This window comes from Balaenoptera physalus, assembly GCF_965194825.1.
Source record: "Balaenoptera physalus genome assembly, chromosome: 6".
NCBI classification, from domain to species: domain Eukaryota; kingdom Metazoa; phylum Chordata; class Mammalia; order Artiodactyla; family Balaenopteridae; genus Balaenoptera; species Balaenoptera physalus.
The window spans coordinates 124,282,359-124,310,101 of NC_138885.1; the positions used below are offsets into that span (position 1 = coordinate 124,282,359).

At 36.2% G+C, this 27,743-nt stretch overlaps 1 long non-coding RNA gene and 1 pseudogene across 2 annotated transcripts; one reads left to right on the forward strand and one right to left on the reverse strand.

Annotated features, from left to right (window-relative positions):
• The first annotated feature begins 3,207 nt into the window (after positions 1 to 3,207).
• LOC309662229 lies at positions 3,208 to 27,056 on the forward strand. Its single transcript, XR_014264604.1, has 3 exons — positions 3,208 to 11,817; positions 19,567 to 19,642; positions 20,192 to 27,056. It is a non-coding gene; the product is annotated as an uncharacterized lncRNA (long non-coding RNA).
• On the reverse strand, positions 5,318 to 20,192 carry LOC309662203 (proteasome subunit alpha type-2 pseudogene; annotated as a pseudogene). The gene has a single exon. The product of its transcript is annotated as a proteasome subunit alpha type-2 pseudogene (transcript).
• Positions 27,057 to 27,743: the final 687 nt, after the last annotated feature.

Sequence of the window (27,743 nt, forward strand, 5' to 3'; positions counted from 1 at the left end):
ACACCATTTTAAAGCAATTATACTCCAATAAAGATGTTAAAAATAAATAAATAAATATTTTTAAAAAGGTACTAAATGCAGAGTATAATTTCCAAAGCTAAAAAATGTCATTAGTACCAGTTATTAGTTCATCTATTTTAGTAAAATGATTCTCCTTAGAAACTGATTTTCCTTCGTTAAACATGCTGAACCCAAATAAAATTGAGGGCTTGTAATTACCAGGAGAAGGAAAGTTCAACTGCATTGATACTGTTCCATAGGCTGTCCTTTTCATTTCTTCCTTGTGAATCATATGAACTTTAGTGAGATCTCACACCCATGTTTTTCATTAAGGAACAGGTAATGCATTTAGCTTTCTTTTTATGACTCAGTCTAGAGAACACTATGATCTGGCCCCTGGGGTTTCGAAATAAACAAACTACTTTCTCATCAATATTGAGATAACCTCAGAGAAGCTGAGAGATAGGTTTTACTCAGCGTAGGAAAAACCAGTACATTTTACAAATACATATATATATATATATATATATATATATATATATATATATATATATATATATATATATATATATATATATATATAAATATATACATACATATACAGCACGGTGATAGAAGTTGTCTGCCAAGGTGTGTGACACAACACCCACCTGGGCTTGCAGGTCAGGAGGGTAATTCTCTCTGACACAGCAGCTTCCAGGGTCAACTCTGAGAGGGAGGCTAAGGCCTGATTTATCACCTGCATTGGGAGTACTGATTCCCACTGCTCTCCCGATTCAGGCAGTAAATCACCTATACGTTTTGTACCCACATTATCATCTGAGGCACAATTTGATTCTAACTACAAGGGGTCCGGAATCTGTCTCCTTCATTGGTGGGGCAACATATGTATAGCCCCCCATCCCCATAACCATCTATATACCCTCCCTTTATTTCACAGTCTTGCTTTTCCTAAAATATTCTCAACATAGCCTTCCCTGTTGAGTTAACACATTACTCTTTTTTTAAATAGCTTTATTGAGGTACAATTGATATACAAAAAACTGTATATATTTAATGTATACAACTTGATGAGTTTAGACATATGCATATACCTGTGAGACCATCACTACGATTAACGTAATAAACATATCCCTCACCTTCAAAAGACTCCTCCTGCCCCTGTGTGGTTTTTTTCTTTGTTGTTATTGTGTGTGTGTGTGGTAAATACACTTAACATGAGATCTACTCTCTTAACAAAAGTTTTAAGTGCACAATACAGTGTTGTTAACGTTAGGCAACATATTATTATAAAAATATTGTTGAAAAAGAGCTACATTTGCAGAGTGTGCTCAAGGAGAAAGACTGTTTATCCTGCTCTTCCCCTAGCAGTGCTTCTTCTTGTCATTAACAGATTTTAAATGGTCACTAAATCATGTCATCACTGTCCTAAAGAAAGAGAAACTATAGGATGTATTCTTTAAAATGACTTTGTATGGACTCTTGGAACAAACTGAGATCTAAGCTATATGGACCCCAAGTCTTATCCTTTCCCAGAGGTTATTTCTTACCTCTAAATGACATTCATTCAGATGAAGAAGGCAGGGTTTTTTGTTCATTACAAACAAGTACAAATACTGTTAGAAAATATGTCCCAATCTATTCTTAGCACCTTTTGAAGTCTCTCAATTTCATAAAATCTAGCACACATTGTTTCTACTCTTTCCTTGTCATTCAACCAAATTTTCTCTAAGGTCTCCTTCTCTCCAACACAGGAAATGGAGATTGACTCAGTCTGCACACACATACCAAACTAATATCTTTATCATCCTGACTACAATACAAGAACGAATTCAAGTCATCTACGTCTCAGACTCCTGCCTCTGTGTTTTGAATCCAGCCACCTTGTCCTCTTAGGAATGGCTTTATTATCCCATCTCAACAACTAGCCCTTCTCGCTGGTAGAGGGGCATTAAGATGTGACAGGGGAGGAAATTATTGTTTTGGTGCAGAAGCTAAATCCAGGAAAGAGAGGGATAATTGTCAGGTAACTTGAGGTAGGTAACAATTGAAAGGGAGTGGATTTTTGACTCAGTTGTAAAACTTGACCTCAATTATGGGAAAATTTCACATCAGTTCCAAGCACAAAGTTAGTTTACTTGGATTGTGTTAGAGGCAGAAAAGGGGATGTGAAAGTTAGAGAAAGTTTAAAGGAGGACAAGTATGTAAGAAAGGAAAATGAGGAGAAAGAGCCTGAACCATTCAGTTAATGTTTAATGATAACTCATGGTGCTGCCCATGAGTCACTTAATATATTGTTGAAAGAAAATGAAGATGCATTTAGATACCTCCCTACCTAGTTAAAAAGAACATAAGGTACTTTGGAGTTCATCATGAGACATCTTGCGTGGATATGATGAACAAAGATGAGTTATGACTCAGTGACTAACTGGAGGAAATGAGTCATAAGATGGAGTATGTAGCTGTTTGAGCTTCTGCACCAAAATCAGCCAATATGACATTCAGTTTGTAAACTTACTGAACATTATTACTATTGTTAATATATTCATTTATCAACATAACATGCATTTCTTGATCCTGTAACTTGAGATCCAACTTTATAATGAAGTTTTCTCTCAAGAGCCAAGAGATTTTTATTTTCTTTTGTTTTTTTTTCCAAGTAAACATCTGCATTGATCATGGAATTTATTCAAATTACAGGAAACTCATAAATACAATGAAATAATCTATGCTCTCTTCCTGTGGGGCATAAAAATTCATATGTATTAAAAAGAAGCCAATCATGGCAGCTATGTCACAGCCGCATCATAAAATATACAACCTCAGGGTCTAGAAAATGATTCATAATTTATCCAATGAAATACAAAATACCAAATTTTTCATGTTAAAGGAAAAGATGGTCTTAAATTTCTGTTGCATTTGGTTCTCTTATATTCATCCAAACACTTGGATTCATATTCATAATGAATAAACATCTCTTTTTAAAGCAAAGTGAGACCCTGAAGATAGAGCATATTTTCTTTTTTCCAGCTTTATTGAAGTATAATTGACAAATAGGATTGTACATAAAGTGTACAACTTGAGGAATTGATAAATATGTATTATGTATCGATAGCCATAATCAAGTTAACACAAACACCCCCACACAAATCTATGCTGTGTGTGTGTGTGTGTGTGTGTGTGTGTGTGTGTGTGTGTGTGTATGGTGAGAATGTTTAAGATCTACTCTCTTAGCAAATTTCAAGTATACAGTACAATATTATTAACAATAGTAACCATGCTGTACATTAGTCTCCAGAACTTATTCATAACTGGAAGTCTGTACCCTTTGACCAACATCTCCCCACTTCCCCTCCCTCACCTCTGACAACCACCATTCTACTCTGCTTTATGAGCTTGACCTTCTTTTAAGATTCCATATATGAATGTGATCATATAGTATTTGTCTTTCTCTGTCTGGTTTATTTCACTTATAATGTCCTCCAGGTTTATACATGTTGTCACAAATGGCAGATTTGTTTTTTTTCTGGCTAAATAATATTTCATTGTATATATTATACCACATTTTCTTTATCCATTCATCTGTCAAGACAATGAGGTTATTTCCATATCTTGGTTATGTATAATGCTGCAACGAACACAGAAGTGAGTGTTTTCTTCAGATATAAACTCAGAAGTGAGTTTGCTGGATCTTATGGTTGTTATATTTTTTATCTTTTGAGGAACTTCGGTACTGTTTTTCATTATTGTTGCACCAGTTTACATTCCCACCAACAGTGCACAAGGGTTCCCTTTTCTCCACGTCCTCGACAACACTTGCTTATTTCTTGGTTTTTTGATAACAGCCATCCTAACAGGTGTGAGGTGATATCTCATTGTGGTTTTGATTTGTATTTCCCTAACGATTAGTGATGTTGAGCACATTGTTATGTATGTGTTGGCCATTTTTATGTCTTCTTTTGAGAAATGTCTATTCAGGTTATTTGCCAATTTGGATTACTTGGGGTTTTTGTTTGTTTGTTTGTTTTGCTATTGAGTTTGAGCGCCTTATACATTTTAGATATTAACCCCTTAACAGATGTATGGTTTGCAAATATTCTCTCCTATTCTATAGGTTGTCTTTAAATTTTGTTGATTGTTTCCTTTGCTGTGCAGAAGCTTTTAAGTTTGATATAGTCTCACTTTATTTTTGCTTTTGCTGCCTATGTCAAGGATATTTATCCCTATGTTTTCTTCTGGGATTTTTATGGTTTCAGTCTTACATTTAAGTCTTTAATTCATTATGAGTTAATTTTTGTGAGTGGTATAAGATAGGGGCCCAGTTTCATTCTTCAGCATATGGCTGTCCAGTTTTCCTAACACCATTTATTGCAGAGACTGTCCTTTTCCCATTGTGTGTTCTTGGAGCTCTTGTCAAAGATTAGTTGACCATGTATGGGGTTTTATTTCCGGGCTCTCTATTTTGTTCCATTGACCTATGTGTCTGTTTTTAATCCTGGTACCATACTGCTTTAATTACTATAGCTTTGTAATATCGTTTGAAATCAGGAAGTGTGATGCCTCCAGCTTTGTTCCTCTTTCTCAAGATTGCTTTGGCTATCCAGGGTCTTTGTGGTTCCATATGAGTTTTAGAACTATTTTTTCTATTTCTATGAAACATGCCATTGGGATTTTGATAGGGATTTCATGAAATCTCTAGATTGCTTTGTGTAGTATGGATATTTTAACAATATTAATTCTTCCAACCATGAATGCAGGAAATCTTTCCACTTATTTTTGTCTTTTCCAATTTCTTTTATCCATGTTATACTTTCCAGTGTAAGGTTTTTCACTTCCTTTGTTAAATTTATTCCTAAGTATTTCATTCTTTTTGATGATATTAATGAGGTTGTTTTCTTAATTTCTCTTTCAGATAACTCATTGTTAGTATATAGAAACACAACTGGTTTTATATATTTACTTTGTATCCTGCAACTTTACTGAATTTGTTTATTAGTCCTAACAGTTTTTTGGTGGAATCTTTGAGGTTTTCTATATATAAGATCATGTCATCTGCAAACAGAGACAGTTTCACTTCTTCCTTTCCTATTTGGATGCTTCTTATTTCTTTGTCTTGCCTAATTGCTCTAGCTAGGACTTACAGCACTGTGTGAGTAAATGTGGTGAGAGTGGGCACCTTTGTCTTGTTCCTGATCTTAGAGGAAATGTTTTCAACTTTTCACTGTTGAGTGAGTTTTTCATATGTGGACTTTATTATGTTGAGGTACATTCCTTCTATAACTAATTTGTTGAATTTCTATCATGAAAGGATGTTGAATTTTGTTAAATGCTTTTTCTGCATCTATTGAAATGATCATATGATTTTTGCCTTTTATACTGTTAATGTGGTATATTATCAAATTTATTGATCTGCTTATATAGAATCATCCCTGTATCCCAAGCACAAATCCCAGTTGATTATGGTGTTTAATCCTTTCAACATGCTATTGAATCTGTTTTCTAATATTTTGTTAAAGTGTTTTGAATTTATGTTCATCAAAGATATTGCCTGTAATTTTCTTTGCTTGTGATGTCCTTATCTGGCTTTGGTATGATGTTAATGCCAGCCTCATAAAATGAGTTAGGAAGTTTTCCTTTCCCTTCAATTTTGGGAAGTTCAAGAAGGATTGGTGTTACTTCTTCTTTAAATTTTTAGTAAAATTCACCCAGGAAGCCATCTGATCCTGGGCTTTTCTTTGTTTGGAGACCTTTAATTACCGATTCGATCTTACTAGTAATTGGTCTTTTCAGATTTTCTATTTCTTCATGGTTTACTCTTGGTAGGTTGTATGTTTCTAGGAATTTTTCCATTTCTTCTAGGTTATCCAATTTGTTGGTGTGTAATTGTTCATAGCAGTCTCTTATGATCCTTTGTATTTCTGTGATATCAGTTGTAATATCTCCTCTTTCACTTCTAATTTTATTTATTTGAGTCATCTCTCCTTTTTTCTTAGTTTAGCTACAGGTTTGTCAACTTTGTTTATTTTTTTAAAAAACAGCACTTAGTTTTGCTGATCTTTTCTGCTGTTTTTCTAGTCTGTATTTCATTTTCTGCTCTGATCTTTATTATTTCCTTCCTTCTGCTAATTTTGGGCTTAGTGTATTCTTCTTTTTCTAGTTCCTCAAGATGTAAATGTAGGTTGTTTATCTGAGATCTTTATTTTCTCTTAATGTAAGAATTTTTCACTATAAACTTCCCTCTTATAACTTCTTTTGCTGTGTTTCATAAGTTTTGGTATGTTGTGTTTCCATTTTTCTTTTTTTAAGATACTTTTTGATTTTCCCTTTGATTTCTTCTTTGAATCTTTGCTCAGAAGGGTGCTATTTAATTCCACATATCTGTGAATTTTCCAGTTTTCCTCCTGATTTCTAGTTTTATGCAATTGTGATCAGAAAACATACTTGATATTTCCATCTTCTTAAATTCGTTAAGTCTTGTTTTGTGACCTAAAATATGGTCTATCCTGGAGAATGTTCTCTGTGTGTTCAAGAAGAATGTATATTAATGTTACTGTTGAATGGAATGTTCTGTAATGTCTGCTAGGTCCATTTGGTCTAAGTGTAGTTCAAGACCAGTGTTTCCGTACTGAGTTTCTGTCTAGATGATCTATCCATTGTTGACAGTAGGGTATTTAAGTCCCCTGCTATTATTGCATCACTGTCTATTTTTATCTTCAGATTTGTTAGCATTTGCTTAATATATTTGGGTACTCTAATGTTTAGTGCATATGTATTTACAATTTCTGTATCCTGTTGTGGAATTGATGCCTCTGTCATTATGTAATAACCTGTTTTGTCTTTTGTTACAACTTTTTATTTAAAGGCTATTTTTCCAATATAAGTATAGTTACCCCTACTCTCTTTTAGTTTCCATTTATGTGGAATATATTTTTCCATCCCTTCACTTTCACCCAATGTCTGTTCTTAAAGTGAAGTGAGTCTTGTAGGCAACATATAGTTGGGTCCTTTTTAAATCCATTCAGCCATTCTCTGTGTTTTGACTGGATAAATAATTTATTTACATTTAAAGTAATTATTGATACATAAGGACTTACTATAGTCATCTTGTTATTATCCTTGTCTTGTTATTTGTCTTCTTGGCTTCAATATGCAACATCATATATTGAATATATATAATTTATTTAAAATATTTGATCAATCTTCATTACCTAAAGGTGTTGGCAGGATGTACAAATTACTTTTGATAGGTAGAAAATCAAATAGCTGCTCAAGATTTTTATTTTCCTTTCCTGATCTCCATGGCTTGACATCTCCTGAGAAATGTAACCTCATCTGGTGTAGGAAAAAAAAACGATAATGACCCAAAGATTCACTAATTTAAATCAGGAATTGGCAAATTGGCATTTTCTATAAGCGATCAGATAGTAAATATCTTAAGTTTAGTGGGTTTTACAGCCTCTGTCACAGCCTCTGTCACAACTTCTCTGCTGTTGTAACACAAAAGCAGCCATAGACTGTATTTAAAAGAATGGACCTTGCTGTGTTCCAATAAAACTTTATCTACAAAAACATGTGGTAAGTCAAATATGGCCCATAGACATAGTTTTTCTGACCCCTTATCTAAATTATCACAGGTGATTTTACATGTCCTACTCTTCATTAATCAGGTAGTAATGAGAAAATGAAAAATATAAAACAGTAAAATTTAGTCATGAAAATAATCCATAGGACTTTAGTTCTCAGAGAATAACATGACAAACATCTTTTCCTCCGTATTTAACTGATAGTAATGTCTTGAACTAGTAGATGGGTTCAAAGTATACTTTGGCAAGAGAAGCAACAGCAAATAGGACTCACTAATGTAAAAGAGGAATCAGTGATGACTCCAAACTTTTCAGCATAAGTAAATGGTGATGCCATTTATTAAAATAAGAAAGACTAGGTAGGAATATACTTGTGGCTGGGGTTAGAATTAAAATTCTAGATTGGAATGTTGATTTTGAAATGTCTATAAAACATCAAAGTAGAACTGCCAGGTAGGCTGTTGAATGTACTCAGAGAAGAGGTTTTTGATTAAAATAAATTTGGGAGTCATCAACTCATTGATGGCATTTAAAGACATAGAAATGGATGAAATTAGGCAGAGGATGTAAAAAGAGAAAGCAAGACAAGGAAAGATCTTGATGTACTTTCTGAATCATCCAAGAAAGAACTAATCACGTTCAGCATAGTTAACCAGTGCTAAGAGGATTTTATTGTACTCTCAATCTTGGTGAATCTATAATATGTGAGTGGCAATAAACCCACTTTTTTATTCCCCAAATCATTTTTTTTCAAATTTATTGAATCACATAACCTTTTTCCAAGAACTGTCTTGGTGTACATGTTCATCTAAACAAAATTTGGGAAATGCTTATAATTGTGATTAGTGTAATATATTTAATATAGCTTTTTTTTTTTTTTTTTAGTCACGCGGTGCAGTATGCAGGAGCTTAGTTCCCAGACCAGGGATTGAACCCATGCCCCCTGCAGTGTAAGTGCAGAGCCCTAACCACTGGACCACCAGGGAATTTCCATAGTATAACATTTTTTAATAAATTCATTTTCTTATACACATCACCTATTTTTTTCTAGTCAAAGGGATAATACTAGCCTTCCCAGCATGAAGAAAAGCTGCTGATTTCAAATATCTCTGCAATTCAGACTTGCACTGCATTTTTATTTCTATCTATATAGCATACTCAGTGCACTCCCTCTTTTGGTGTTACCTGCCCAGAGATATAGGTAAATTCCCTGCAGTTTAATAATGTGAAGAGGACAAAAAAGAGTGGATACTTTCTGTCATCTGCTCAAACATTCTACCCTTCACATGTACAAGACCACTCCCTATTTTTAGGAAGGCAATAGGAAAAGGAAAAGTGAATAATAGGTGAGAGAAGAACAAAAATGCTCAAGACAATGAATTTTTTGCAAACAGCCATTCCATTTTCTGGAGAATGGGGAAAGAGGTGGTGTAGTTCTACTTTCAGTATGGTTGAGTGGCTCCTATCAGACCAACCCTCCAGGAAATAACAACTACAAACTCTGGACAAGGTATAAAACAATTAACTGAAGGTACTGAAGGGTGAACAGAAGCAGGCAGAAAATGGAGTGGAGTCAATACTTGTAAAAAGAGAATGGCACTGGGTAAAATTTTAGTTTTATAACTTTCTGATGGATGGGAGTCTTAAGGATAAAAGAACTGAATTGAAATTTGAGCTGCCACCTATTGCAGGAGAGACAAAAATTTTCAATTTCAGTTCAGCCAAGTTACCAGCCTGATTCTTTTTTTAAAAAATCAATATTCTTCAAAGGAACATAATAGAATCAAGAGTTTCTATAACACATTCTTCACAATGACCAGGATACAATACAAAATTTCTCAACATATAAATAAATAGAAAAACATGGCCCATTCTCAAGAGAAAAGACAATATAATATAGACCAGTCCTGAGATGACTCTGATGTTGACACTAGCAGACTAGGATTTTAAAGCAGCTACTATAATTATGCGCAAGGATGTAAAGGAAAATACTCTCATAGTGTGTGAAAGTTAGGACATCTCAGCAGAAAAATAAAAACTATAAAGGGATCAAATATAATTTCTTCACCTAGAACGTGTTATATCTGAAATTAAAGTGTTACCAGATGGGCTTAGCATCAGAGTGGAGATGATAGAGGGAAGATCAGCCAACTTGAAACTAGATCAGTGGATGTGATCCCATCTAAAGACGAGTAGAGGAACTTCCCTGGTGGTCCAGTGGTAAGAAATCTGCCTTCCAATGCAGGGGACACGGGTTCAATCCCTGGTCGGGGAACTAAGATCCCACATGCTGTGGGGCAACTACTGAGCTCACACACCTCAATGAGAGAGCCTGCTTTCCACAAACTACAGAGCCCACTCACACTGTAGCCTGCGTGCCACAACAAAGAGACCGTGTGCCACAACTAAGACCCGACGCAGCCAAAAAAATTAATTAAATAGGTAAATAAAATAAATAAATATTTTTAAAAAATAAAGACAAGTAGAAAAGAAGATTGAAAATATGAAAGGAACAGAGCCTCAGGGACTTGTGGGACAATATCAAAAGGCCTACTATATGTGTAATTGGAGTCCCAGAATGAGTGAAGAGAAAGTATGGGGTAGAAAAAATTTTTGAAAAAATTTTCAATTTCAATAGTTGAATTGTTTTCAAATTTGGTCAAAGTAATACATTTACAGTGAACACCAAGCAGAATTAATGCAAAAAGAACTATTCCTAGACCCATCATAGTCAATCTGGTGAAAACCAAAGAGAAAATCTTAACAGTAGACAAAGAAAAATAACACATTGCACACAGAGGAAAAAGAATCACTGACTTCTCATCAGAAACAATGATTTTTAAAGTGCTGAAATGATTTTTTTAAATAGTGAATGCAAAATTTTATCTCCAGCAAAATTATCCCTCAAAAATCAAGATCAAATAAGGACATTTTCAAATAAGAGAAAACTAAGATTTCATGGCCTGCAGACCTGCACTGCCAAAAATGCTAAAGTTCTTCAGGCTGAAAGGAATGGAAACCTAAATCTTCAGGAAGAAATAAAGAGTATGAAAATTGAAAAATATATGAAAATATGTAAGAGATTATTTTTCTCTTAAATTTAAAAATACATATGACTATTTAAAGAATCACATTGATCCAAATATTTGAAGATAGACAGAATTTTTCACTTTTCATCTAAATGTTATCAAGTTTAGATCTTACAAGGTCATCAAATGTGTCCTGGCATGAAACTGACATTTGAATATAATGTAGTTATTATTTTCTGAAATTAAATATATGTTTTCTATCAACATTTACTTGTCACATTCATTCTATTTACATTTTTTTCTCCCCTTTGTAGAGAAATGTGTCTAGAGTTAACAAGCTTAGCAAGCTTCTAGCCTAATAGGATTATTCTCAGAACATCTCTTTTGAAAGGGAGACATTTCCTAATAGACTTTCTTTTAAAGAGATTTCTGAGTTGTGAATCAATGAAGCAATAAATAATGAACACACTCCTGTGTAGTTAGAACTCCTAGGTCCCAGAACATGTACTTTGTTTATTGACTCTGCTGACATTAAAGTTAAAATAAAGATCAAAACATGTTCAGATAAGGGTAAAATTCTTAGAGGAAAACAATAAAATTTATACCCCCTGGAAAAGAATTATAATGTAAAATTCCTCCAAAAAAAAAGTGTAATTTAAAAATTAAGTTAAAAATGCATTCAAATGCTGGTGGACAGAAGAAGGAAATTATATACTATTTAAAATCTTGAGCAAAACTATCCAAAATAAAGTCATCAAAATCATATTATATTCAGAATCTTTTCCTAGTTTCTAGAGGTAAACAAAAAAAAATTATTTTCCCAGTTCCTGCATTTGCCTGCTGGACATTTGCTCTGGGTACTCTAACAATGCCTCAGTATCTATATATCAGCAGTTAAAGTCACCTTCTGTCTTGAAACGTTTTCTCTCCTAACTTCTCACTCCCTAGTTTCACCATTGTCGTTGCCTCTGAAGTCCCAAACTTAAAAATGAGCTTTGGTTTCCTCTTACCTCTCATAAAAGGATTGACCATGTCCTGACTATTTTTTAATTGCCAAGTTTCTCTAAACTAGACTTTTCTTTCCATTGCCCCTGCCTCCAATCTAATTCAGGCTACAGAACATGTCACTTTGGGCCAAGAAACCTGGATTTGGGGTTAAAGAATACAGAGGGAAAAAAGATATCGTCCAGGCCTTAAATTAACTGGTATGTATTGAGCATTTAAATTAATTCATCTAATCTTACTACAACTCTATGAGGGAAACATTATTATTACCCTAACTTTAGAGAAGAGAAGACTAATATAGAGAGAAATTAAGTAACTTGTCCAGGTAATGCATACATGTACAGTAGGCCTAGACTGAAGTCAAGTCAAAACATAAGTCTTAACCGATGCAAGTGTTGCCTTCCAGGGTCAGGTACTCAGGTCATAAGGTAACCTGACGGCATCACCATGCTTTTACTCCAGGACAAGTCCTCTCCAATCAATTAAGTTCAATGTGCCAAAACACGGTAGTGATAGAAATTTGTTCCATGGATCAATACCTGTTTTTTTCTGTTATCCTCTCCTTCACCTTCAGCTTTAGAGGAAAGATAAAGATGGAATCTATCTAGCTAATTGGCAATATTTTCTTGTGTAAGGGGACCAATCTATCCTATATCCCAGTGGGTTCAGCTTCTGCTGGGTTGGCCCTAATTATTTATCGCTTCCCTGCTCTCAGTCGCTAAGGTCCCTCCTATCCAGAGGAAGAAGCATAAGATGCAAACAAATTTTTTTAACTTTTTATGTTATATTGGAGTATAGTTGATTAACAACGTTGTGATAGTTTCAGGTGTACAGAAAAGTGATTCAGTTATACATATACATGTATCTATTCTTTTTCAAATTCTTTTTCCATTTAGGTTGTTACATAATATTGAGCAGAGTACAGTATAGGTCCTTGTTGGTTATCCATTTTAAATAAGATGCAAAAATTTTAAAGCAGCTGGAGTTTAAAAGTGTCCCTGCCAGACCTGGAAGAAGATAAAAGAACCGTTGCTACTGAAAACACCAGTACCACCAATAGAAAGCTATTCTTCCATGATCCTGAAGATACAGAAAGAGAAGAGCTGGAGAGGGAGAGGAGAATTTATGGGGCTGCCAAGGCTGCCTCCATAACTGGAAATTTTTCCATTGCCTTTTGGGATGAACTTTCTTAGTATGAAATCCATCTTCAATTGTGCATGAGGCCTGTGGTGGAGGAACTCTCTTCCCCTCTAAATCTGATTATCCTATTAGCACAGATTAGGAAGAGGGTCCCAGAGACTGGGCTAGGATAGCCTGGAGGTCAAGGAGGATTTGCTCCATATGGGAGCCCAGGAGCAGAACATTTCGTCCAGCCATCTATTCATCATCTCCGCAACCAGTGTCTGCAAGCAGCTTTCAGCCAGAGCCACGGCTTAAGGGGCCATACTCCTGGGTGAAATTGGCAGGATCTGAGCTTTTAGCCTGTCAAAATCCATACTGGCTGGCCAAGAACAGAGATTCCTTTTAAAATTGAACATGTCAGCCAAATTAATCCTATTAAACTCTAAATGACCCTCCATTGAGGAAAGCGCATTAAGAAGATTGTTGCTATATTACAATTCCTTCTCTACCACAGAAATCTTCTTAGGAAAAGAGAATTTTTTGAAATGTCATAGAATGTCAGAGGTAGAGGTAATCTTGAAAGACTATAGACTGCCTTAGTAATCATCCCACCCAACCATTTTATTTTACAAATGCTTGGCATAAGGAGAAAGAAAATTCATCAAAGTATGTGAATCACCTAAGGTATTTGCCTTAATTGAAACATAAAATACATATAATATATCTATAATTTGGTTTATGAAATAAAATAATAAATTCTGATGACTTTTAGTCCCTTAAAATAAATCTCAGTATAATCTAATCCAAAGCCTCTTCTAAGGATAACTTGAAATACCACTCCTGTGTTGATGCAAATGTCTCCTCTGGCGGGACTGATCTTCTCTCCACCATTAGAATAAGCCTTACAAAGCATTCCTTTTTGAGCTCTAACCCACTCTTGATCTATTTTCACAGGTTGAGTGCACTGTCTTCTCCCCTGTATCACTATACATATCTTGACTTCCTTCTTCCCTGTGGACTTAATTCTAGGTTGAACTTTTAACATGGTAGAAAGTTCTCAAACTACAGGTTTTGGGCTTCCAGTGTCAATCAGACTCTAGGAAAAACAAGCAAAGTCCAGCATGAGACACACTATTGCCAACTATCACTAATAGTAACATTACGGCTAATATGTAGAGAGTGCTTAGAAAGTGTGAGACAACTTAGTAAGTGAATTACCTCATTATCACGGCACCTGAGTTTATCTGGAGGTTGGTGATATTAAACTCTCCATATTTCCTACAAAGAAAGAGGCTCAGGGACTTCCCTGGTGGCACAGTGGTTAAGCATCTGCCTGCCAATACAGGGGACATGGGTTCGAGCCCTGGTCCGGGAAGATCCCACATGCCGCGGAGCAACTCAGTGCGTGTGGCACAACTACTGAGCCTGTGCTCTAGAGCCCGTGAGCCACAACTACTGAGCTCACATGCCACAACTACTGAAGCCCACGCACCTAGAGCCTGTGCTCCGCAATAAGAGAAGTCACCACAATGAGAAGCCTGGGCGCCGCAACGAAGAGTAGCCCCTACTTGTCGCAACTACAGAAAGCCTACTTGCAGCAACAAAGACCTAATGCAGTCAAAAATTAATAATTAATTTTTTAAAAAGAAAGAGGCTCAAAATTAGGAAATTCTCCCAAGGTCACATAATTAGAAACAGTAGAACCAGAATTTTAATCCTAGCGGTCTGATATCAGAGTCCTCTCTCTTAACCACTATGCAAACCTGCCTATAAGCCTATGATGGACCATAGTGAGAGACAAAGCTGGAAAATAATTTGTGATTAGATTTATTGGGAGGCTTCAAATTTTGTGCTACAGGGCTGAATATAAGAGGGGCACCTAGCCCAGCCTGGGGGGAGTTCCAGGAAAATTTCATAAATGAGTTTCCTTCAGAGCTGAGTGTTGAACAAAAAGTAGGAGTCACACACTATGGCAGAGGTGTTCTCTAATCAGTGGGAAGACCACTGAGGAAAGAATGGAGGTATAAAAGGGTGTGGGGAACTTTTTTTTAACAATTTATTATGATTTGTGTGTCATTTTAAAAATATCGGTCCATTAAACTATGTAGAAATAAGCATGCAAAAAGTTGACAAGACAAAGTATAATTTAGATATGTTTAAGTAGATAGATTATCTGAAATTCTGGATTTTTCAGTCACTTTATTATTATGCTAGGGCAGCTAAGTAATCCTTAACTTCAGCTGGAGTAAGACGTGTAAACCTGGCTTCACTGAAGATTCCAACTTCTATGTAATCTTCTGTCCTTTGCCCTTCCAAACTTTCCTTTAGAATTAATTTGGCTATATGAGTGGCATCTTCAAGTTCCAGATCTTGGTTATGTCTTTTCTCAAGGAAAGGTTTCCCATTCACATAGTTCTTTCCCATTGATGTGACTTTCCAGGCAAAGTAAGGTCCAGATGGATCTGACTGAAATAAATATGGCCATCCCTCATTCCAACCACAAGTAATGAAAAAAAAAACCTCCAAGTGGAGACACACCACCTGACTGGGTGTATTCTTGCATCACAGAAGTTAAGCTCTGTACTAGCAGAGTTGTGAGAATGCGTTCTTGGTAAACAAGATAGATTGCTGAACTAGTTTTCCAGCTCTGCGCACCCGCGCTCTGAGATCTGGACTTATGCCACCGTACACCAAACCTCTACGCTCGGTCATCACTTCCACTTGGTGCACGTTTCACTCATCTTACACAATGGATTTCTGTTTCTTCTCAGTTGCTGATACCACACCATTTGCAGCTATAATTCCCACTGAAGGGGCTCCTCCAGCTACAGCAGACAAAGCATATTCAATCTGGACAAGTTTTAGATACAGGCTGAATTCGGTCAGTGAAAAGCTATAAATGTGCCCCACCATCTTTACCTGGAGATCCCTTTTTTGTCGTTTATAGTAGCTTTATTCATAATTGCCAAAAACTAGAAACAACTCACATGCCCACTCATCAGTGAGGAAAGCAGAGTGAGTTCACTGATTGTTGAGTAGGCAGTTGGTGGGTATCAAAGGATAACATTAAAAACTCCCAAACCAGATAGTGAAGATTAAATAATAAAACAGAGGAACGGAGGCCTTTCAAAAAGATAACAGTACAAAAGTAACTACTAGAAAAGTAAAACCTTCCTAAATATCAAAAGGAAAAAAAAATTAAAGAAAAAAAACACATCACATAAAGAAACACAGAAAACAGTATAGTACCTAGAAAATAATTTGAAAAAGTTAAGACCAAACACAAAAACCCTATCAATAAATGTGAATGGACTTAACTCACCTATTAAAAGAAATAAATCTCAATTATATTCACAGAGCAAGACCTAACTTTATGCTGTATTCAAGGGACACATGTAAAATAAAGCGATTCAGAGGTTTAAATGAAATGGGAAAAAATATACTAGGAAAATGGAAATAATAAGAAAGCAAGTTTTCAGATTCTGATGTCTCAAATAAATAGAATTCAAGCCAAAATTCATTAAAGATAACCAAGGTCCATATAAATACTGTCTTAAAATTCACAAAAAAGATCAAACATCTCTGAGCATCAAAGCACTAAATAAGGTAGAAGCTAGTTTTATTAAGCAAAACCGTAGGAGATGCAAAGAGAAATAGAAACATACTAATAATAGGAGATTTCCACTCTCAGTACAAGATAAATCAATAGACAATAAATAAATATATAGAAGACCTAAATAATATATTTAATAAGATAGCTCTTACAGACGTATACTGAACTTTAACCCTGATAATAGAAAACACATTTTCTTCTCAGGAACACATAGTCTATTTACAAAAGTGATCAAATATTAGGTCACAAGGAAAACAATAGTAAGTTGCATAAGATAGAAAAATAACTCTCTGATGACAATGCAATAAAATCAGTAATTATTAATAAAGTATATTTTTAAAAAGCTGAAAGACCCTTCCTCCTGGAAATTTGAAAGCTGCTATTTAACTGGCACAGGCCAGAGGACACTAAGGAGATATGACAACTAAATGTAATGTGATCCCCTGGATTGGATCTTGGAACAGAAAGAACATTAATGGAAAACTGAAAAATCCAAATACAGTCTGGAGCATAGTTCACAGTATAGTGTACCAATATTGGTTCTCAGTTTTGACAGATGTACCATGATAACCTAAGATATTAACAACAGGGGAAATTGGTTGAAGACTATATGGGAACTCTGTATTATCTTTGTAACAGTTCTGTAAATATGAAATCATTCCAAAATAAAAAGTTTGTTTTAAAATTTTTCAATTGAAAAACACTGCTATTAAATAGCTATTAAGTACAAAGAGCTTTATAACCGAAATAACAGAACTTCTAAAAATTATTATATTATTTTTGACTCAGATATTTATTACTCTCTAAGACATGACCAAATGGGCCTACTTATCATTCATAAAACCTCCAAAAATCTACTAAACTTTCTAATGTCTGTACACTGAAATCAGTATTACAAGCCATATTATTAAAGAATTATGATAGCAAAACTGAGTGCTTGAGAGATTTTGATATAGAACCTAATATATAGGTAAGAGAAGCCAAAAGAAGACTCACCGTTCCTCATTAATCTTTATAATTGGTTGAAACACTACAATTCAGAATCTGTGGGATAAATTTAAATCTGTTAATAGAGGAAAATTCGAAGTCTTAAATACTTTATCAATACAAAAAAAATTTTTTGAAAGCTAAACTCCCAACTCATAAAAGCCAAAAAGAAAAAAAAAAACCCACCACCACTACAACGAAAAATAAACCATGGGCTTCCCTGGTGGTGCAGTGGTTAAGAATCCATCTGCCAATGCAGGGGATACGGGTTCGAGCCCTGCTCTGGGAAGATCCCACATGCCACGGAGTGACTAGGCCCATGTGCCACAACTACTGAGCCCACGAGCCACAACTACTGAAACCCGCACATCTAGAGCCTGTGCTCTGCAACAAGAGAAGCGACCGCAATGAGAAGCCTGCGTATCGCAACAAAGAGTAACCCTTGCTCGCTGCAACTAGAGAAAACCTACGCACAGCAACAAAGATCCAACACAGCCAAAAATAAATAAAATAAAATAAATAATTTTTTTAAAAAGCTTTAAAAAAATAAATAACTAAACCAAAATATAAAATAAGGAAAGAAATAATAACTATAAAAACAGAAATTAATGAAGGAGATGACAGAAAAGCAGTATATCTAATTAGTAATACAAAATATTATTTTTTAAACATTAACAAAATGAATAAAACACTAACTTAATTGTAGGAGAAAGCACACTTACACAAAATTAATGCACTGGGGGAAATAATCATTGAAATAGAATACTTTTAAAAAAAGATTAATTTGCAGACCTCTATACAAACACATTTGAAAAATTAGATGAAATGGATAATTATGTAGGAAAATACAGTTTTCCAAAACTGACTCACTAGATAGAGAGTTCAAAGAGATATATTGCTGTAGAAGAAATATAGAAAGTTTATAAATTGCTTGTATAAATTAAAATAAATAAAAAGAACAAAAAAAAACTTTTAAAAAACTAAAAAGGTGAATTCTAGACTCCCCACCTATTCTGAAGTTCTTCACTTTGATTCATTTTATTTTTTTTCCTGGTACTCTCTTCTGCCATTTCCCTCCGTATTTTTCAGCTTGAACACTGGTTCAGAAAGAATTTTCTCATGTAAATTTCTCTTTTTCGGCTTCAGTGCATATTAGGAGATCTTCCAGTAACTTTATCAATAATGTAATTTCAGTTTATTGTTCTTACATCTAATCCCAAATGTCAAATATAACTTTCATATGCCCTTCTGAAAATCTTATTGCTGCTTAAAATATTAATTTGTTAAAGGCTAGGAAAAATTCAAATTCCAAACAAGAGATTTGGCTTTACATTTGAAATAGGTCTCTTCACAATTGGACTTGATCAATGTCTTACAAACTGTCTTTGAATTCAAACCTGTCATGTTTCCTTCTGAACTCCTCTTAGAGGTACAATCTGATCTCTCCCCTCAGAAGCATTTCTCCTTCTCATAAACCATCACTTGAGTGAGTAAACAAGTTTCTTTTTGTCATTTCCTCACTTTTGCCATCATTGTGATATTGGGTGTTTTTCTCTGAATTCCATCAGCCCTAGTGGAAATCACTGGCATGAACGATCAAAACCATTTATGTGATTCACAATGAATTAAAGTAATTCTTATTTTAATGGGAATAATAGAGTACTGAATGACCTTTGTTATCAAATGATAAAAAATATTGCTATTGATTATTGATTATTCTTTGATTATTTGATTATTCTTTCTTTTGAGTTTGATTATTTTTTTGTTGAGCCAGACTCTTGAGAAATAATGTTAATTGGACCAGTGCTATTTTTTCATTTATATGTTTCATGCTGTCAGCAGAACTTCAAATTTTAAAGAAAATCAAGCTTTTCTTCTAGAGGAGTTATAATGAATGTACAGATAACTCTGTATAAGATTCAGTTGAGACTGTGTCTTTTTAGCTGCAAAGAGGAAAATACAATTATTTATCATTTTTTCTTAAATATTCTCAATAGAATAAAAATTTAAAGATGCTAGAAAGTGTCCTGGTTTTATCTTTCACTTCCCTCTGCTATCTCTCTTCAATTTCCTTCTTTCTGTGACTTCTCTTTTCTTTTAGAGCTTAAGACAAATTTTGTTTTTCATCATTATCTTGGGTTAAATTCAGTTGGGAAAGAAATGAGAAGCATAGGAGTTGATAAGCACAAAAATTCAATCAAATAAAACTGGCTTTTGCATTTTTCAGTCTTCAAAGAAGAGTCACAGTTAGGTTTGGGAGGGACGTTCATTCTGCTGCAGTATTGATACCCACTTCTTATTCAGTAAGTATATCCTGCGTGCCAACCACTGGGAAGGGGTGTTGCTGGACTCTGGGGATAAAATGGTGAGAAAAACAAGACAGAAACCTGACCTCACAAAGTATAGAATCAAGTCAGAAGATTAATTAAATAATCATGTAAATTAATGTAAGTTTGGAGCATGCAAGAAAGGAAAGGTAGGTGGCATGATGAGCACATATTACAGGGAGATCTGGAGCATTCCATCAGGGTCAGATGAGACTTCCCTAAGGAAATGGCATTGTGGTTGAGAGTTGAAGATGGGTGGTAACTAGGCATGGGGTAGAGGATGAGCAGAGTATTCGGGTAGGGGAACGGACTGTACGAACCTTCTGTTTTCTGCAGAAGGTTGGTGTAATTGGAGCCATAAGAAGTGCTTCATAATATAACGTCACAGTAATGCATCAGTCATTTTGAGGGAAAAAATAGAAAAATGGGTCACAGTACTTAGCACAGAATAAGTACTAAATAAACTTGGGCTTCTATTATTATCATTTTCCATTTCAACATGCCAACTCCCACCTCTCTCCACAGCTGCAGCTCTTCCAGCCAGCTTCCAAACAGCTTCTGAGGATGACAGAACTGTACTCTCAGCCCCCAGGCGAGAACCCCTTGCGATGCATATTCTATATTCTGTGACATAGCAGAAGTCTTCCTTGAATACATAAAGTTAATGTATTGTTCATTTAGCAAATACGTGTTAAGCAAGTATGTGATTAACAATAAAGACAGCTAACATTTGCTGAGGATGTACTCTTGTGCCAGGGATATCTTATGAGTAGTGAGCTCTTCAGAACAATTTTATGAAGCAGGAACTTTCGTGGCCATCATTTAGCAATGGAGGACAGAGAGGTTAAACAATTTCTCCAGGGCCACATACTGAGAAAGTGGCAAGGCTGGACTTGGAATTTAAGAAATCTGTCTCCAGGATGTGAGAGCTCCACACTGCCTCTTTGAAGACAGACAAGGCATTTGCTCACCTAGAGCTTACAACCTACTTGGAAAGAGGCAAGGAGGTGGTGGAAATTCAATAAACAAGTAAATGAATAAGCTGGATAATTACCATTTGTGATTAGTCTTACAAAGCAATTAAACTGAGTGATATGATGAATAGGGATTAAGGGTGGGCAGGGGAACACTAATTTAGAAAGAGTATTCAGAGATGACTTCTTGAGGAAGGGGCCTTAGAACTGATACTTAAAAGATGGAAAAGAGACAGCTCTGTGAGAAGGGGAAAGATTCCCAGCAGAGGAAATAGCAGGTGCAAAGATCTTGAGGTAGGGCAAGATTGGTGCATGGGAGGACTAAAGGAAACCAGAGCAAGAAGATAAAAGAGGAGGGAGATAAACCTGATCATGTAAGACCCTGCTGCCATGATGGGAGGTTTGAATGTCACCTGAAAAACAATGGGAAACCAGTGGACATTTTAAAACAAGAACCAGGGTAAAAAGATCTGGTTAATATTTTTAGAGTTTCACATTAACTTTCACAGTGGAGAATAGATTATAGGAGTCAAGAATGAAAGTAGAGGACTTCCCTGGTGGTGCAGTCGTTAAGAATCTGCCTGCCAATGCAGGGGACATGGGTTCGAGCCCTGGTCCGGGAAGATCCCACATGCCGCAGAGCAACTAAGCCCGTGCACCACAAGTACTAAGCCTGAGCTCTAGAGCCTGTGAGCCACAACTACTGAGCCCACGTGCCACAACTACTGAAACCCGCGTGCCTAGAGCCCGTGCTCTGCAACAAGAGAAGACACCGCAATGAAAAGCTCGTGCACCGCAATGAAGAGTAGCCCCCGCTCACGGCAAGTAGAGAAGCCTGCGCGCAGCAACGAAGAATAAATAATAAATAAATTAAATAAATTTTTAAAAAAAGAAGAATGAAAGAAGAGAGACCACTTCAGAGCTATGGCTGTCAACCCAGTGAGAAGTGGCGATGGTTTACTTTAGAGTATTGACATTGGACATGGAGAGATGGAAATAAAGATATAAATTTAAAGTCTTACTCATGAATTGGATGTAGAGAATGAGGCCAGGGAAACCAAAGATGACTCTTAGACATTTTGGCTTAAATAACTACAAATGGTGGTCCCTCCTAAGGGAGACAAGGAAAGAGCAATTTGGGGGCAAAAGTCATGAGTTCCACTTTGAATATGAAGACTCAAATACCAATCAGATCTTCAAGTAAAGGTGTAAAGCACAAAGTTGTATATGCAGTTGGACCCTAGGGCTAGAGAAAGAAATGTAAGAGTCATCGACATGTATGGTCTACAAAGCCATAGAGATCCCCCAAGAGGGTAAAGAAGAGAAGAAGGCTTAGACCATAGTTCCTCGGTATCACTGGCTAGTTCACCATCCCTTTCTGGGTCTCAGATTCCCTACCAGTTCAATGGAAGCAAAGCAATAATGATACATCCTGTCTCAGGCTGGAGGAATTCCTTTTATTCATTCTTGATCATTCCTCTACATTGCTGGCGAGTAAGGAGATATTTTTATTCTTTTCCCTAACAGGTTCTCAAATAGGTTGAAAGATTGATGAGGGCTTTGGAGCAAAACAAAGAATTATTCTTAGAACACAGTTCAATTTTCCTTCCACTGAATGTGGCCTGCAGATAAAGCTCCAGAAAAGTCCTTATTCATTTTGCTTTCAGAATGTTTATGATAATGGAGCCAAGGATGTTATTAACTTCTTTATGTAAATCTGATGAACCTGAGTGACATTCCACGGCTCTAAGGAGTAAATAAGCACAAACCTCTGTATTCCAACCACATAATCATACCTGAAAACTCAGTTTCAGCACCAAGATTTACAAGGACCCAGATGCTTTTGTCAGTCAATCAACAAGTATTTACTGTGTGCCCTTAGGGTGCCTGGTAGTGGATGAGACTGTATTTGTGAGCAAGCAAGTGGGTTCTCTGCTTTGAAAACAGAAATTTAATCTCTTTTTCATCCAAGCATTTCCCTTCAGCTTTTCCAATATGCCCTTTTTTGTGAATGACTAACAGAATAGCTCCTGCAAAGGCAGCCTGCAAATCCCAGGCAGAGGCCCCGAGAGGAAAGATGACTCATCTGCACCTGACATCAAAGCCTCTGTTCCTTTCAGAGGAGTAGGAAGAGAATGGTAATGGCCTGGGTAAAATGACCCAGATGCCCTCATGAGTCTGTGTGGGTCATGACGGCTTACTCCTCCCCCGCCTGATGATGATTTCAACCCAAAGAAAGTTTAAGCTGTGAAAACTCCAACTTCATTGTCAAGTTGACTGGAAAACTAAAAGCAGGAGTTTTTCTTCCTGTCAAGTAATAGCCAATCTTTGTTGTGAGTTTTCTTCTCTTTGGAAAGCGCTGAAGGAATGCAGTCCCTTTCATGGTGTGTTTTGTATTGATTTGTGTCTTCGTTCAGGCTACTGTATCAAATACCACCAACTGGATGGCTTAAACAACAGACGTTTATTTCTGGGAGATCCAAGATCAAAGTGCCAGCAGATTCGGTGTCTGACCAAGACCACCTTTCTGGTTTGCAGATGGCTGCCTTCTTGCTATATCCTCATGTGATGGAAAGAGAGAGAGAGAGAGAGAGAGAGCTCTGGTCTCTTCCTTGTTTTTTAAGGACACTAATCGCACCTGGGGGTTCACCATCATGACTTCATCTAAGCCTAATGAACTTCCAAAGGCCCCACCTCCAAACACCATCACACTGGGGGTTAGGGCATCAACGTATGAATTTGGGAGGGACACAAACATGCAGTAAATAATAATTTACTTACAACATATTAAAAGTGATCATTTCCAGTTTGTCTTTTACTTCCTGATTTCCAAGGACTTTACCAGGTTATGCACAAAGCCATTCCACTATTTAATCATACTTATTCAAACAGAGGTTCAAGTGCACCAAGTAACCCCTGGGTCACAGTTCAACAAAGCTCTGACAATAGTCAAAAAAGTCAAACAAATGTGCCCCTGGAAACTTTCTGGCCATGTCACAGTTCAGCCCCCTTTGATATTGGTCCTGGGGCCTCCCACCCAGGCTGTCTCATTGTTTAGTCTCCTGGGTCATCTGATCTATTCTAAATCCTTCTCTTTTTTCCAGGGAAACTAGATATCTAATTAACAGATCAAGCCTAGACTGATGATTGCTAATGGGTTACTTGGTCTTCCTCTGAAATCTCCATTCAAGTAACCATCCACTCCAACACCCACAGATCACTTGATTCTCTGAATTTCTATTTCATAAAGGTCCTTGCCACGCCTTTCAGCATTTTTTGATATACTATTAAGATTTCATTGTACCTTATAGTTTGTTTTGTGGCTCCTGAGAGAGGTAACCTTACTTTATCGTCATCCTAATTTTTCTTTTGTTCTTTTCCTCAGAGCACCCACCACGATGCTTTGCACTAAAAGTTCACCCAATAAGAGTTTTTGAGGTTAAACATAATTTACATGATGGTGACTTCTGGAACTATAGTCTAATGGCATAAATCTAATAGTAGCATTTCAGATATTATAGTAAGTGGGTAAGAAAGATAATTCGGGGTAAGAAGGACTTTTGGGACCTCTTAACATATCCACCTGTACACTATTGATGTGGGAAACTAATTAATTTGATGCTAGTCCTGCCCCAGCTTAGGCCTCAGTGTAACGTCATCACCCAAATTCACACAGGACTGATTAGTAACAGAAAACCAGTTGTTAACATCATGAGAGAAGGACCTAGCCTATGCACGACCACACTAGCAGAGGGCACTTCCTAGAGTACAAGTTTGCTAAGGAAAGCAAATTACAACAAAAAGTAGATGCCTGATGAATATCGGATAAGAGTTAAACAGAGATATTCTCAACAAGCTTTGGAAAGCTGATGAATTGCCCTGTCCTTCTCTAGATGGATAAAATTTTGGTCTCTTGAAATTGGAACCCCAATCTTTGGGAAATGCCTAGAGTCACCAAGACCAATTCTTGTTCTCTGACTCCTTTTTCTAAAGTTTATGTAAATCTGTATCTTCTGAATTCTTTATCTTCATTTTATTTCGAAACTCTCTTCCTTTCCCCCTGTCTTTACGGGGGTCATTGCTGTGCTGGTTGTTACTATTGTCACTCGCATTGAGACTCTCACTAATAGACCCCTGAGGAACATCTGCCTGGTAGCCTCTAACCCTTTGTATTCAGTATTCAATCTGGAATGTCCCAAGTTTGGGTGTGTCTCTAGAAAGTGAATCAGTTACAGGAGTTCATCCTAAAGAGATCCAAACTCTCGGCATCTACTGGGGAAAAAAGGGAGAATCATAAATAATTACTAGAGTACATATATAACTGATTCACTTTGCTGTACAGTAGAAACTAACAACATTGTAAAGCAACTACACTTTAATAAAAATTTTTAAAAATCATAATAATAAAACCATGAATCATAAGATAATATCATTAAAAATACTGCAATTTTTCAGTTCACATTCAAGAAAACAATAGTATTCTAGCTATATTCATATATCATCCACGTAAGTATCTTCATCATAAAAAAATTATTATTAGAGATCAGAAAAAGACAGGTGGTTCATGGTTATTATATGGGAGACCTTTAGGGAAAGAGCAGGCTCAGAATGAAGCATGTGATAAGTGCAGGAGGAATAATGGCACTTCAATTTTAACTCTATAAAATCAATGTGTGATGGTGTAATAATAATCTCAAGGTTTAATCATGTGAGTAATGTCACAGCTTGTGATAAAGCTGAGATTTGAACTAAGTTCTTGTCTGGCTCAGATGCTTCTCTATATTTCCCACCATGTGCTGGGCCCGTGGGTTTGCTGCCTCTCACCTCCAGGAACCAGTCACTGTATTTCTATTGACTTTCTACTTGTTTTCTGTAGGCATTTCATCTCTGCCAACATCGATGTTAAAGTGGAATAAAAATGAGCTATATCTGCATGAAATATATCCTACATTTTCTTGAATATTACCTCATTTTATATATTTACTTCTTCATCCCATTCCTGAAATACATCAAGTCGAATAAATTTCCCAATATGGTCTAAGTATAAACTGATGTTCCAACAGCCTTGAATGAACCTTCATTTTCTGTCCAACAATAGTTCCTACTGTTATTTCTCTCGTTCTTCCATTGGTGGAAGGTCTGAATGTCAGTAACTCTGCAGGGCCACTGCTTCCCCAACCCCCAAGTCCTGAAACTCACCAGAGGCCCAGGCCCAGCTCTGGAATATTCCTCCTCCAAGATTCTAGGTTCCAATAACTCCAGCCTCTCTCCTCCTTTCCATAAGACTGTGAACGACCTCTGTGACACATGATGATTCCCTTTTAGCCTTTTCAACCTTCCATCCTGTCCAACAAATTCTTTATATTAAGTTCTTTCTGCTAAAATGATGGATATCTATTTTCATGACTGAACCCTAACTGATACAGTTATTGATACCAGAAATTGAAGTTCTTTCCCACTCACTGACTCACATTTGCTTTAGTAAGGTACCTAAAGTAACTGGTATTTCCTGTTCACCTAAGTCCAATGGGCACAATGTCGTTGATGTTGTAGACTAGTGTATTATTTTTTGGAATATCAAGATGATCAACATCTCTGCATACTACACTGTGGCAGACAGTAAGAGAGTGAACACAGCCCTGAGCCTATACTAAGAAGATATACTTTTGGCCCTGTCAGGTAAAAGCAAACTACGTCTAGTAGTCCTTGCAAATTGGCATAGGGACAAAAGCAGTCGTGAGGTCAATCACTGCATACCAAGCGCCAGGGGCTTTCTGATTTGCTTCAGTAAAGATACTACATCTGGAACAGAGGCTACAATTGGAGTCACCATCTGATTAAGTTGATAATAATCCACAGGCATTCTCTCACATCTCTCTTCCTTCTGCATAAGCCAAATAGGCAAGAAAAATGTGGATATATTAGATTTTACCACCCCTGCATTTTACAAGTCTTTGAGGTCATTTTGTGAAAGGCTTAGGGAAAGACTTAGAGTATATACCTGTGATTCTGTGTGTGTGTGTGTGTGTGTGTGTGTGTGTGTGTGTGTGTGTGTGTGTGTTTAAATCAATCAGTAATGATATTTTCTCAGCACTACTATGTATCAGACACTGAGCAAAGGATGAAAGGATGATGAAATAAGAGGGCTGCCCTCAAGGAGTGTTTTTTTCTGGAAGAGGCAGTCCAGTAGAAGTACATGTACACAGATAAACTGTAATACAATCATTAAGAGGGTATGATGATGTACAAAATTAAGTGAAGTGGGACTACTTTATATAAGAAGAAAGCTACCATTTATAGAAAGGATCCTTGAGAAGGCTGTAAATACATTATTTTGGAACTGGCTTGAAGCCAGTATTAGTAGTATAATCCAGGTCTTCCTGTTAAGGTAGGATAGTGAGAAGGATTCATTTTCTTTTTTTAAATTAAAATTTTTTTAATTTTCTAAACTTTAATAAACTTACACTTGTTTTATAATTTGAATAAATCTTGTTTAAAAATCCTCTCAGGGAATTCCCTGGTGGTCCAGTGGTTAGGACTCCACACTTCCACTGCAGGGGGCATGGGTTTTGATACCAGGTCAGGGAGTTAAGATCCCACAAACCGCGCAGCATGGCCAAAAAAAATAAAATAAAATAAGATTTAAAAAATAAATAAATAAGATCCTCTCAAAAGAAAGCCCTATCCTATTTAATAGCTACACAATAATCCTCCTTCATATATAGTCCCCAAAGCCAGATATAAGTAATGGTGGTAATAATGATGCCTGTGACAATGATAATACAGTTTCACTACTTACTTACCAGCTGTGTGATCTCGTACCCTCTGATTGTTCCCTCAAATGTTAAATGGAAATGATAAGAATATCTACTTAATAAGACTGTTGTAAGAATTAAATGCACAAAGAAATACAAAGCCCCTAGAAAAGTGTGTCCCACATAGTAAGAACTCAGTAAATAGTAGCAATAATAACAGCAACAACAAAATAATTGCAACTAGCATCTATTGATCACTCACTGTATACCAGGCACTGTGCTAACCATCCCAGTGGATAATGTCATTTGCTCTCCCAGCCAGATGTAACTAATGAAGATGAGATTTTA